This window comes from Adiantum capillus-veneris, chromosome 24 (assembly GCF_014529385.1).
Source record: "Adiantum capillus-veneris isolate H3 chromosome 24, ASM1452938v2, whole genome shotgun sequence".
Classification (NCBI taxonomy): Eukaryota; Viridiplantae; Streptophyta; class Polypodiopsida; order Polypodiales; family Pteridaceae; genus Adiantum; species Adiantum capillus-veneris.
Window position 1 is genome coordinate 127378623 of NC_140954.1, and position 11526 is coordinate 127390148.

General features: G+C 39.5%; 1 pseudogene; it reads left to right on the forward strand.

The window, feature by feature from the left end:
• The first annotated feature begins 3138 nt into the window (after positions 1 to 3138).
• On the forward strand, positions 3139 to 5415 carry LOC147427105 (L-type lectin-domain containing receptor kinase IV.2 pseudogene; annotated as a pseudogene).
• The last annotated feature ends 6111 nt before the right edge of the window (positions 5416 to 11526 follow it).

Below are 11526 nucleotides of genomic sequence, written 5' to 3' on the forward strand. Positions count from 1 at the left end.
TGTGTGTGTGTGTGTGTGTGTGTGAGAGAGAGAGAGAGAGAGAGAGAGAGAGAGAGAGAGCTATGCATTGTTATCTTGCTAGAGTGATTCCAAGGACTACAATTTCATTCTCCTCATACATGGACGAGCGCGCGTGCGCGCGCACACACATAGGGAGACATGTATAGGTAAGGGTGTGTCACACACACACACGGACACATATATAGGTAGGGGTGTGTGTGTGTGTGTGTGTGAGAGAGAGAGAGAGAGAGAGAGAGAGAGAGAGAGAGAGAGAGAGAGAGAGCAAACACACACATACACCTACCTATATATATCGTCGTGTGTGTGTGTGTGTGTGTGTGTGAGAGAGAGAGAGAGAGAGAGAGAGAGAGAGAGCGAGAGAGAGATCTTCAATTTCCATGATTTTCTTGGCCGCAGCAACGTGCGGTCACATACTAGCAGATCAAAAACATCTTGAGGCTACAAGTCATTCCTACCTGCAATAGGTATTTGAGCCTTGAATTTTTATTTTTCACCTTGGTGGGATGGAGACTCAAATTCGAGCTCGAACTTGAGTGCAAAGCCTCAAGGTGTTTCCCACCTATAATAGTTTGAAACTCAAGTTCAAGCTTCAAGTGAGCTTGAGTGGAGTATCAATCCCGCCAAGATGAAAAATAATAATTCAAGGCGCAAACACCTTTTGCAGGTCGGAAACACAAGGAGGTTGCTTCTAGGGTCCATCCTACTAAGGTGGAAACGTACAAAACAGTTTAGGTTTAAGTAGGTGGAGTCTCCACGCCACCTCTCCTTGTCTCTTGTTTTAGAACCCTATTTGGATAAACCATGAATTATCTTAATGAGTTTATCATGAAATCCAAGACTGACTAGCTTACGTCGGCATCTCAGTCTCGTCTACACGAGGGCTGTAATTCTAAAGTTGCAAGAGTTTTGGTATCAAAATAAGCTCCTCCTTGTTTCTTCGTCTTGCAACCAGCTTAGATAATTTCTTAATTTCATAAACAAGTTTTTCAATATTGAGCTTTAAACTTCTATCCAGACGTTAATTATCATACTTGGTTGGCTTACCTTCTAGCCATGCTGGGTCAACTTTCACTTTCATTAATTAATTTCCAAGCGTGATTTCTTTGGGATGATCAATTCACAAGCAAAAGTCACCCTCCACATCAGAAAATTTGTGATCGCCATCCATGCTCGCTTGCATCGTGACTGTGCCTGCCTTCTCCCCTCGCTGACGGTGGCTCAAGCCCAAAGCAAAGCGGAAGCTATGAGCCCTGCCCTACCAATTTAGAGATCGATGCCGTGGTTCATCAGCTCCCTTGCCTGTGTGTCGCCTCAAATGAAAATGGCAGCGTTGCTTCTATCTGAGCTCATGCATATCTGGCTTGCCCCTGGCCCCTCATGGGAAAAACGCCGGCCAAACCCTCTCTCTCCGTTGATCAATCATGACTCCATGAGTCATGAGCGCCATCGAGAGGGACTGCATCCAGAGACACACACACAGAGAGAGAGAGAGAGAGAGAGAGAGAGAGAGAGAGAGAGAGAGATGCTGACTTGTAAGTATCCATTTTGCCACAAAATCCAATCTTATGTTCATTGCCACAAAGAAGATTTTAAACAAGAAAATCTTGGAGCAAATGTAACACCAATTTCACAATTAAGGAGTTTATACAGAGATAATTTTCACCAATTCATTAGGGAGATTATAAATAGGGCACTTCAAAAAGTAGCACGTTTTCAAAATTGATATGGTGTAGACGATAAAATTTGCACTTTAAAAATGGTGTTATTGTATAAGTGAGAGTGAAAAGTATTAAAAAAAAACTAAGATTGCAAGCAATATTTTAAAAAATGGGACTTGAATAAATCCCAAAATTCCAAAATTCGTCTTTTAAGGCCATAAGAAGATAAGATCCACATTAGATAACACGCATTGTGTAAACCTTGGCAACACACGAAGGCATTTCAGTTAGCATAAACCTGAGCACCTAAGCAATTTTCCACAACAATCTAAATTCCGAAAACCCGAACAAAACCAAGGTAGTAAAACCTTAATACGTAAATCCGCGCCACACCTACAAGCACAATAAGTAAACACGGGAAAACCATATAAGAAAAAATGTAAACCCAGACAATGTAATGCAAGGAACATAAACCCCAACAAGCCATATAGGGTAAAAATGTAAACGCGGGCAATGTATGAAGGCACAAAATGTAAACCCGGACAAGCCATATATGGAAAAATGTAAATGCAAACAATGCAGATAATGTAAACCCGAGCAAACCATGGGGTAAAAATGTAAATCCGGACAACCACAACATATGTAAACCTTGGCAAAGAAGAGATGGTAAACCCAAACAATATATGTAGGGTTATATGTAAACACAGACAACGAGAGGATAGTAAAATGGAAATGACTTGAAGCACGCAAAAGATATCGCTCGAAAAAAACTTGGCAAACCTACGTATGTGAAACAACAGAGGTAAATTGACAAAATTTGAAGGTTTTCAGACCAAATTACACTATTTTTTGCAAAATTTTGTAGGTTTTCTCACCTTTAAATCTAAAATTTACAGGTAAATTTCAAATTTTGTAGGTGGGATTACACTAAACCTAGGTTTTTTTCGAGCACTGCTTTGAGTCCTAACATCCGCTTGTCATAGTCCTTGCACGCCCTCAGTCACAAGTCCTTGCACGCTCAACCACGTTCACGCTTAACCCATGATCGGATCTCATTGAATGCGGATGCCATATGGTCTACTTTTGACAATTGCTCCATAAAATAACTTTTTCAACTTTTGAGAGGAGACCCTTGAATTCTTTCCTTTCAATATCCCGTTCATTATCTCTTTTTCAACTTTTTAGAGGAAACCCTTGATTTTTTTCCTTGCAATGTCCCCTTCATGAGAGTTTCAGGCTACATGAAATTAGGATGGGAGAAGGGCTACATGAGGTTACTCGTGGGTGTGGGGGCCTACATGGCATTTTGAAGGGCCTTCAAACGTACAGGGCCAATGGGGGAGCCCTCTTCTAGGCTCATTCACAAATAATTGCACCCAATTATTTGTGTTATTTGTTGTCCCCCATTCTTTGACACACTTTGTGTTGGCTGGGTCCTCTTGAGCTCTGTAGACTGTGGTCAAAATGCTCTTGTTGATGGGTCCTCTCCATGAAGACCACCAAAAATGGGTTCTCAGTCCATTTGGCCTTCAGTTCTCATTTTGAGCCCTCTCTTTTCGCTCTACAATTTTCTGAGCATGAAGCTCTCTCCTACGTCGTCCCTTCCCTTGCAGCCTATTATTGTTGCCTGCCTTTCTCTGTCCCAGCTCATCATCATCCAAGCATCTGCATCCACCAGCTTCATTTTCAATTGGTTTGATGGCAAAAACAATATTAGCCTGAGTGGAGTTGCGGAGGTCGACCGTCTGCTCATTAAGCTCACCAACATTAATTCCCATGGTTCCTTCGGCCGAGCATTCTACCCGCATCCCATACGTATCAAGGATCCATCCACCAATGTCGTCTCCTCCTTCAGCACAACCTTTGTGTTCTGCATCTCCCCTATGTTGCCCACTTTGGGAGGCCATGGCCTGGCATTTGTAATGTCTCCTTCACTCGACACTACAGGCATCTCTGTGATCCAATACCTCGGCATGCTAAATCAAAACCACAACGGCAACTCATCCAATCATGTTTTTGGAGTCGAATTCGACACAGTCCAAAACATTGACATTGAAGACATTAATGATAACCATGTGGGGATTAATCTAAACAGCGTGATTTCGACCAATTCTACGGCAGCCGGGTACTGGATCACCCCTTCTCAAAATTCCACACAAGACTCTTCCAAAACAGATATAAACTTGAAAGGCAGTGAAAATATCCAGGCATGGATAGAGTATGATGGGCAAAGCCAGCAGCTAAATGTGACCATTGCTCCTGTTCAGCAGCCCCGGCCCTATATCCCGCTCCTTTCTGTTTACGTTAACCTCTCAGCTGTCTTGCGGGAGTATATGTTTGTTGGGTTTTCAAGCTCCACAGGGGCTCTTGTAGGCACACACAGAGTACTCTCATGGAGCTTCAACAGTAATGGAGTGGCCAAGAGCTTGGATTTGTCCAAGCTACCATCTGTCTTTCCAAAACCCTCCATAGCTGGATCTACCAAGTTCAAGGTAATTGTTAGCATTGTAACTGTGGTGTCTCTACTCGTACTTGGCTCTTTAGTAGGGCTTCTTTTGCATAAGAGGAGCCCTAGAGAGATAGTGGAGAGGTGGGAGCTTGAGTTTGGCCTGCATAGATATAGCTACAAAGATCTGGTAATAGCCACAAGAAATTTTGATGAAAAGGAGCTGCTCGGAATCGGGGGGTTTGGCCGTGTTTATAGAGGTGTCTTGCCTCACTCTGGGCTAGAAGTGGCTGTAAAGAGATTGTCAAGAGAGTCAAATCAAGGAGAACGAGAGTTCATTGCTGAGATTGTAAGCACAGGGCATCTACGGCATCGTAACCTTGTGCACCTCCTAGGATGGAGTCGCTGCAGAGGTGAGCTGCTCTTGGTATATGACTATATGCCCAATGGAAGCTTGGACAAGCTGCTCTTTGGCAAACCCCGCAAACTGCTGAGATGGGAGCAGAGAATGAAAATTGTGAGCGGCGTCGCAGCGGGAATGTTATACTTGCATGAGGGATGGGAGCAACAGATTATCCACAGAGATATCAAGGCAAGCAATGTGCTCCTAGATGCAGATATGAACGGGAAATTGGGAGATTTTGGGCTGGCAAGGCTGTATGAGCATGGGCAAAATCCACATACAACAAGAGTTGTGGGCACTCTAGGGTATTTGGCACCGGAGTTTGCAAAGGCAGGCAAAGCAACACCGAGCACCGATGTGTACAGCTTCGGTGTGCTGCTTCTGGAGGTCGTGACGGGGCGTCGATCGATTGAACACTGGCCAGCAGTTGAGCAAGATTTCTTGCTTGTGGATGGGGTGTGGGACTTGTATGCACATGGGAGGCTTCTTGAAGCTGTGGACAAGAGGCTCGATGGGTTCTTCAATGTAGAGGAAGTGCAGAAGGTGCTCATGTTGGGGCTGTTATGCTCCCATCGAAACCCGGTGGCTAGGCCAGCCATGCGGCAAGTTGTTCAAATACTGAGCAACGAGGCACCCCTGCCACCATTCCATATTCAGCATCAGCTTATATCAGAGATTGGTGATGGTGAGCTTATATCAGAGAGTGGTGATGGTGAGCTAATATCTTTCTCATCCTCCTCGATGAAGTCATTTAGCGCTCGGTAGGACTCAGGATCCTATGCATTGGGAGTCCCTTGTGTTAAACTAGACATTTCATGCTAGCCTTCCGCAGCTCAAAATGTCTTTTAGGCCTTTTGCAAATATTAATATACATCTCATTTCTTTTCTCTCTCTCTCTCTCTCTCTCTCTCTCTCTCTCTCTCTCTCCTTTTCTTTTTCTCAAGATTGGCTGGGGCGAAGAACATTTCTTTATAGACAGAGACATACATATATATACAAGCAAGGGAAATATTACCCATATGCCAAATCTAGATGCATTTTGGGAGTGGAAGACTATCTCCATTTTAGAGAAGAATTCAGAGAATTGAAGTTGAAAAAGCAAAGCCATGGAAGGATAAGATGCCATGGAGGTACAAACACACATATATACACGTTTGAATGCTTGTTTGTGCGTGTCTGTGTGTGTAGGACTATATGGTGTTCTATTTTGGAAGGCAAGCTAAGCATTAATATAGAGCAAATTCTATATATATGTATGTAGGTCTTTTAGACCTTTTGCAGACGTTAATATACACACACAATGAAAGCACAATGTTACCAAGCAACACATCAAAGACCCACGATTGACCTTACAAGATATAGGGCATCAAAGCACAATTGTGAATGGTTGCCCTACTTTTCATTTGGAATTTCTTTAGAGAAACTTGTTATTTGTCCTACACAACTTGGAAGGCACCCAACTTAATGGTAGTATATTTATAGCTCCGTCCTAGAGCAAAACCACTTGGAAGGGTGTTGCAACCTTGAAATTTAGGACTAGAGGGGATGAAGGCGTTATTCTAGCCCCCCTTTAATCTTCTTAGGGATGCTTGAATACAATTTTGTTTGAGGAATGAAACTCCTAATATGCCCAACGCTAGCTTTTGCGTCAACTTCTATATTCAGAGTTCTTATCGTGTGCAACGTTTTGGTTTCATACTTGTCAAACAATAATGGGAGAAACCTGCTATCTACTTCATTTGAGTGGCTCGTGTGAAGATCCTTCTTTTCACTTGAATGTGGCCTTCATGCAGATGAGATCTTGATTTCTTTGTAGAGTGCATCCAATTTGTATATAAAATTTTCCTGTTTTGCCTTCCTCTACCTCAAGTAGCGCTTTCTTAAGAAAGTTTAAATGGATTCATTTGCAATTATTGTTCTAAGTGTTCTATTTCTAAATCTTCAAGCATTTCTCTTTTTGCCTCTTTAAGAGCTTGACTTCCTCTACCCGAGTTAAGGCTTGCTTGAGAAAGTTTTAAATGAATCCACTTGCAATTGTTGTTTTAAGCATTGTTTTTTGCTTAGCCATTGCAGAGAAAGCAGGCCCTCTAATTTCATCTTGAAGAAGGCACATGTTTTGTTTGCCTGCAAGTCAATCGACACACGATGCCAATTCTTTGCACTATCCTAAAAAATGTCATCATAAGTAATGTAAAGTGAGGCCATCTTTGAAAGGTAAGATTTGTGTAAAAACTCCCAGAAAATGTTGGCAAACTTTTGTTGTTGACTTTGACAATGGCTTCCTGGGACCTTTAAATGTGAGCTCCAACCTTGGAAGGCACCAATATATGAAAATCTGGGGCCCCAACCAGTGTTAGAAAAAAAACCGGGGTCTAGTGTATTTTAACCGGCTGAAATTATAAAACCTTGGTTAGATTTTGAGCTTGCCTTTAAGAAAACTGGCAAATTTACACAAGTTTTAGTGTAATTACCGGCAAAAGCTTCAAATTTTGACTTGAAGACCGGGAGAATTTCAAGTTTCCCCTTATTGTGATCGATTAGGAAAAATGTACTTTTCTAGCCCTGACCCCAACAACCTTTAAACGGGAGACTCCTCTTCCAAACTCAATTTTTTTCAAAGCAATGAAATCATTTTGCATCACATAAAGTTAGAAAAAATGTACGATACATAATATGACACTTGGGAATCTTTTTTAGGACCCGTGTGGGCATGTTTTTGTTTGCATGCAAGTTAATCGAGACATGATGCCGATTCTTTTCACTACCACAATAAACGTCATCATAAGTAATGTAAACTAAAGACATCTTTAAAAGTTAAGGTTTGTGTAAAAACTCCCAACAATGATGGCAAACTTTGGATGTTGACTTTGACAATGGCTTCGTGGGACCTTGGCAAATGTGAGCTCCAGCCTTGGAAGGCACCAATATAAGAAAATCTTGGGCCTCCACAACCTCTTAACGGGAGACTCACCTTCCAAACTCAATTTGTTTCAAAGCAATGAAATCATTTTGCCTCACATAAAGTTAGCGAAAATGCTCGATACATGGTATGACACTTGGGGTGGTTCTAAATATTATTCAAAGACAGATCTCAGGTTAGGATACTATTAGGTCAAAATCAAATAGGAAGCTATTCCCAAGAGAGCGTTCAACACCAGGTTCGGGAATTATGAGTTTGTAGTTATGCCCTTTGGATTAACAAATGCCCCTACCACCTTCAATCGCCTCATGGAATATCTCTTCAAAAAGGAGTTTAATAAATTTGTTATGGTCTTCTTTGACAAAGTTTTGGTTTATTCAAAAACCAAAGAAGATCATGAGCGGCATCTACAACATGTCTTAGAAATCCTCAGAGATTTTAAGCTATATGCCAAGCATAGAAAATGCTCTTCCTTTGTAGAGAAGGATGCTTACCTTGGATTCATTGTTTCTAGAGATGGCCTTTCTCCTGTTCCAACCAAGGTCAAAGATGTAGTCGATTGTCCAATTCCCCAGTTAGTATTAGAAGTGCAAGGTTTTCTTGGTCTCACCAGATGGTGTCAGATTTTATCCAAAAACTATGCCCTCATTGTAGGCCTCTCACCGAGCTCACCCAACAAAATAAAGTCTTCATGTGGTTAGAAGGAAGATATCTTGCCTTCAATAAGCTGAAGGAGAATATTTTGGCCAGTGAACTTATCTTGGAACTTCTAGATTTTGAGAATACTTTTGAAGTTATAGATGATGTCTATGTCCAAGGAATAGGTGGAATTATCCAGGGAGAAGTTCACCCAGTCGTATATGAATCACGACAATTTAGAATCCACAAGAAGAATTATCCAACTCATGACCTTGAATTATTAGAAGTAGTCCATGCATTCAAGAAGTGGCGACATTATCTAGTAGGTCATATTTTTGAGCTAGTTACTGACCGCCAGAGTCTCAAGTGGGTATTTAGCCAAGTATACCTCAATATATAACAAAAGTTATATGTTGAATTTCTACAAGAATTCACTTTTGGAATCAAATTTTGGTCTAATAAGACAAATCAAGCTACAAATGCGCTAAGCCATAAAGTATAGAGGCTCTTACTGTCTCTTTTATCAGATCAACCTACCCAAAGACTACCAAGAAATATTTCACAATGATGATGACCAATTCAAACAAATAATCCAAAGATTCATGCTCAAGTCTATAAGAAGAACTTAAAAGAATATTCTATCAATAATCTAAGACATTCAAACGCAAATCAATATGAAGAACTTAAAAGAGTATTCTATCAAATGTGGGTTATTTTTCAAGACCCCCTATCTAAGACCGCAGATCCTAAAAGAAGCACATGAATTACCTTTGCTTCTCTCAAGTAAAAAATAAAATCTCTTGGACTAGAAACCAAGAAAGATACCATAGAGTATATTCAAAGAGTTTCTAACTTAACGAAAGATAGAATACAGAGGAAGATTAGATTCTAAGAAAGCTACAACCACTTGACATTTTGGAAATGAAATGGAAAGATATCAGTATAGATTCTGACTTTGGAATATCCAAGACCATGGAAAAGTTACGATTCAATCTTTGATGTGGTGGATAAGCTAACAAGAGAAGCTCATCTTATCCCCAAAAAATATTATTCAAGTTTTTGTGCGAGAGATTGTCATATTACATGGAATTTCCACCAAGATAATTAGTGATCGTGATTCCAAGTTTACCTCAAAATTTTGGCAAGTAATTATGTTTTGATCACTAAGCACTCAACTTAATCTCAATTTTTCTTATCATCCAACAATAGATGGATAAACAAAGAGAGTAAATCAAGTAATTGAGGACAAATTAAGATTCTATTATATTCAAGAATCTCATTGGATAGATTAATCATTTATCATTAGTTGAGTTTGTCTACGACTCTTCTCAGATCAGCGACGTTTAGTCATATTTTCCTTTTAGAGCTCTTTAGTTATGACCAAGTTTGTTTAATTACACTTTGAATGGCAGAGCCAAGTCTCCCAAATACGTGCCACCAAGAAAACACTTAAAGAAATGGATCACCAAATTCAAGTCATAGAAAAAGTTTAAAAAGAGCAAGTGACAGATAGAAAAGTTATGTAGATCTCCATAGTTCTTTAAGAATTTTTTCATGAGGGAGATAAAGTTTTCCTAAAAATAAGTTCCTTGAAGTTGAAAAAATACAAGAAGTTAGCTTACAGATATTACAAATCCTTTGAAGTTTGAGGAGAATAAGAGAACAATCTTCTGCAAAAATTTTATGATGTTAACTTATTACAAATCTCTACAACATTTGAAATGAGAAAGAAAAATAAATTGATTGTTATTACAAACTCTTTGAGAATGATCCTGCAATTATAGAAAATTAAAGATTTATAAAGTACAAATCAGTTCCACTTTTAGATAATGCTTAAGATAGATACACTTAAGATAAAGTAGAATATCAAGACTTAGATTGATTTTCTTAAGACACAATAAGGATAATAAGAAGCAAATATCAAGACTTATATTGATTTTCTTAAGACATGATAAGGATGATAAGAAGTAAATTAATATCAAGACTTCACTATGTGTAAAACAAACTCCCACATCACATGCCTTCAAAGCATGTTTGTAAAACCCCTTATCTGTGAATATTTTTAAGAATATAATGTATCTTTTTCTTTTAAAATTTGTAAGTTTTTTTCAAATTAAAAAAAATAGCATCCTTTTGTGTATACATTTATGTAAGTTTAAAGAACTTTAAACACCCTTCTGTTGAACTCACCTGATAGGTTACATTTTTTTAGGTGACCCCCCCCCCCCCCCCCTCCCCCCGGGAGGATTGATTGCTTAAGAGACCATAAGAGAAGATATTCTATAAGAAGTTTACTTGGAAAATAATAATGACCAATACAAGAATATTTCTTGCAAATTCACAAGACATCAAGGAAAGAATACTTTCAAATTACTCTCACCAACTACTTTAAGATGAAGAATTATAGTAAGAGAGAAATATATCATCCTTTTCAGATTATCAATTAAAAAGAGATACAAAAGGGAAAGATAGCTTTACGGTTCAATAAGTCCATCCATCATATGATCGCAAAATCCAAAATCACAAGCAAAGCACATATTAGGCATTTCCTCCAAAGGCAAGATTCGTTGAGAAATTGCCACACCAATCTCTCTAGTATGAGCTAAAAAGTTAAATGGACCTATAAGAGGTAAACCAAAGCGAGGGTAAAGATATATCTTATCATGGGAAAGGAATTGTGTAGTAAGAATAGAGGGTAAAGATATATCTTATCATGGGAAAGGAATTGTGTTAGTAAGAATAGATGCTTAGAAAATCCAAAGTTGAAAGTTGGCATGACACAATAGGACCCGGGTCCTAGACCCAAAGCCTCCATGACCATGGCAAGTCCAACATTGTTGCAAAAACGATATCGACCCCAAAGGGTCACCCTTGTAGCATTACACCAAGTTCTCCAAATAGATTGGCCAACAAAAGACCCAGGCTTAAGAAATAGAAGTTGTTTGTATCTCTCAATGAATTCTCTTCCTGTTGTTTCATTTGTATTCTACAAGTGCGTGATACATGAAGATAAGGCCAACGGCTCTCGCCATGATGCCATGGGAAAGAGTAGGAGAGAAATAAGAAATAGACTAAGTTACAAGAAGGGGATGCTTGCAAAGAGGGAATAGTAAGACTAACTGCAGAGAGAATGCCGATAGCCTTACTTATATAGGAAAGACAATGGCTTATTGATGAAGCCAGAAATCTAAGAGAATATTTATATATACAAAAATGAAGGTAGATTGTCAAAGAAGCCTCATCACCTTCCTTTACTAACACGAGCTGAGGACAAGTCCTTCTTTTTGTTAGGGAGTTTGTAAGGTCTCTCACCGTCTCTCCTACACTACCAAACTGATGACTAGGTTCGGCGCATTTAGATTTCCAAAGCTCCAAACTTATCTAATAGCTTTTTTTTAGAACTATGGGAAACCTCTCTTATTGACTTGGCTCAATTTTG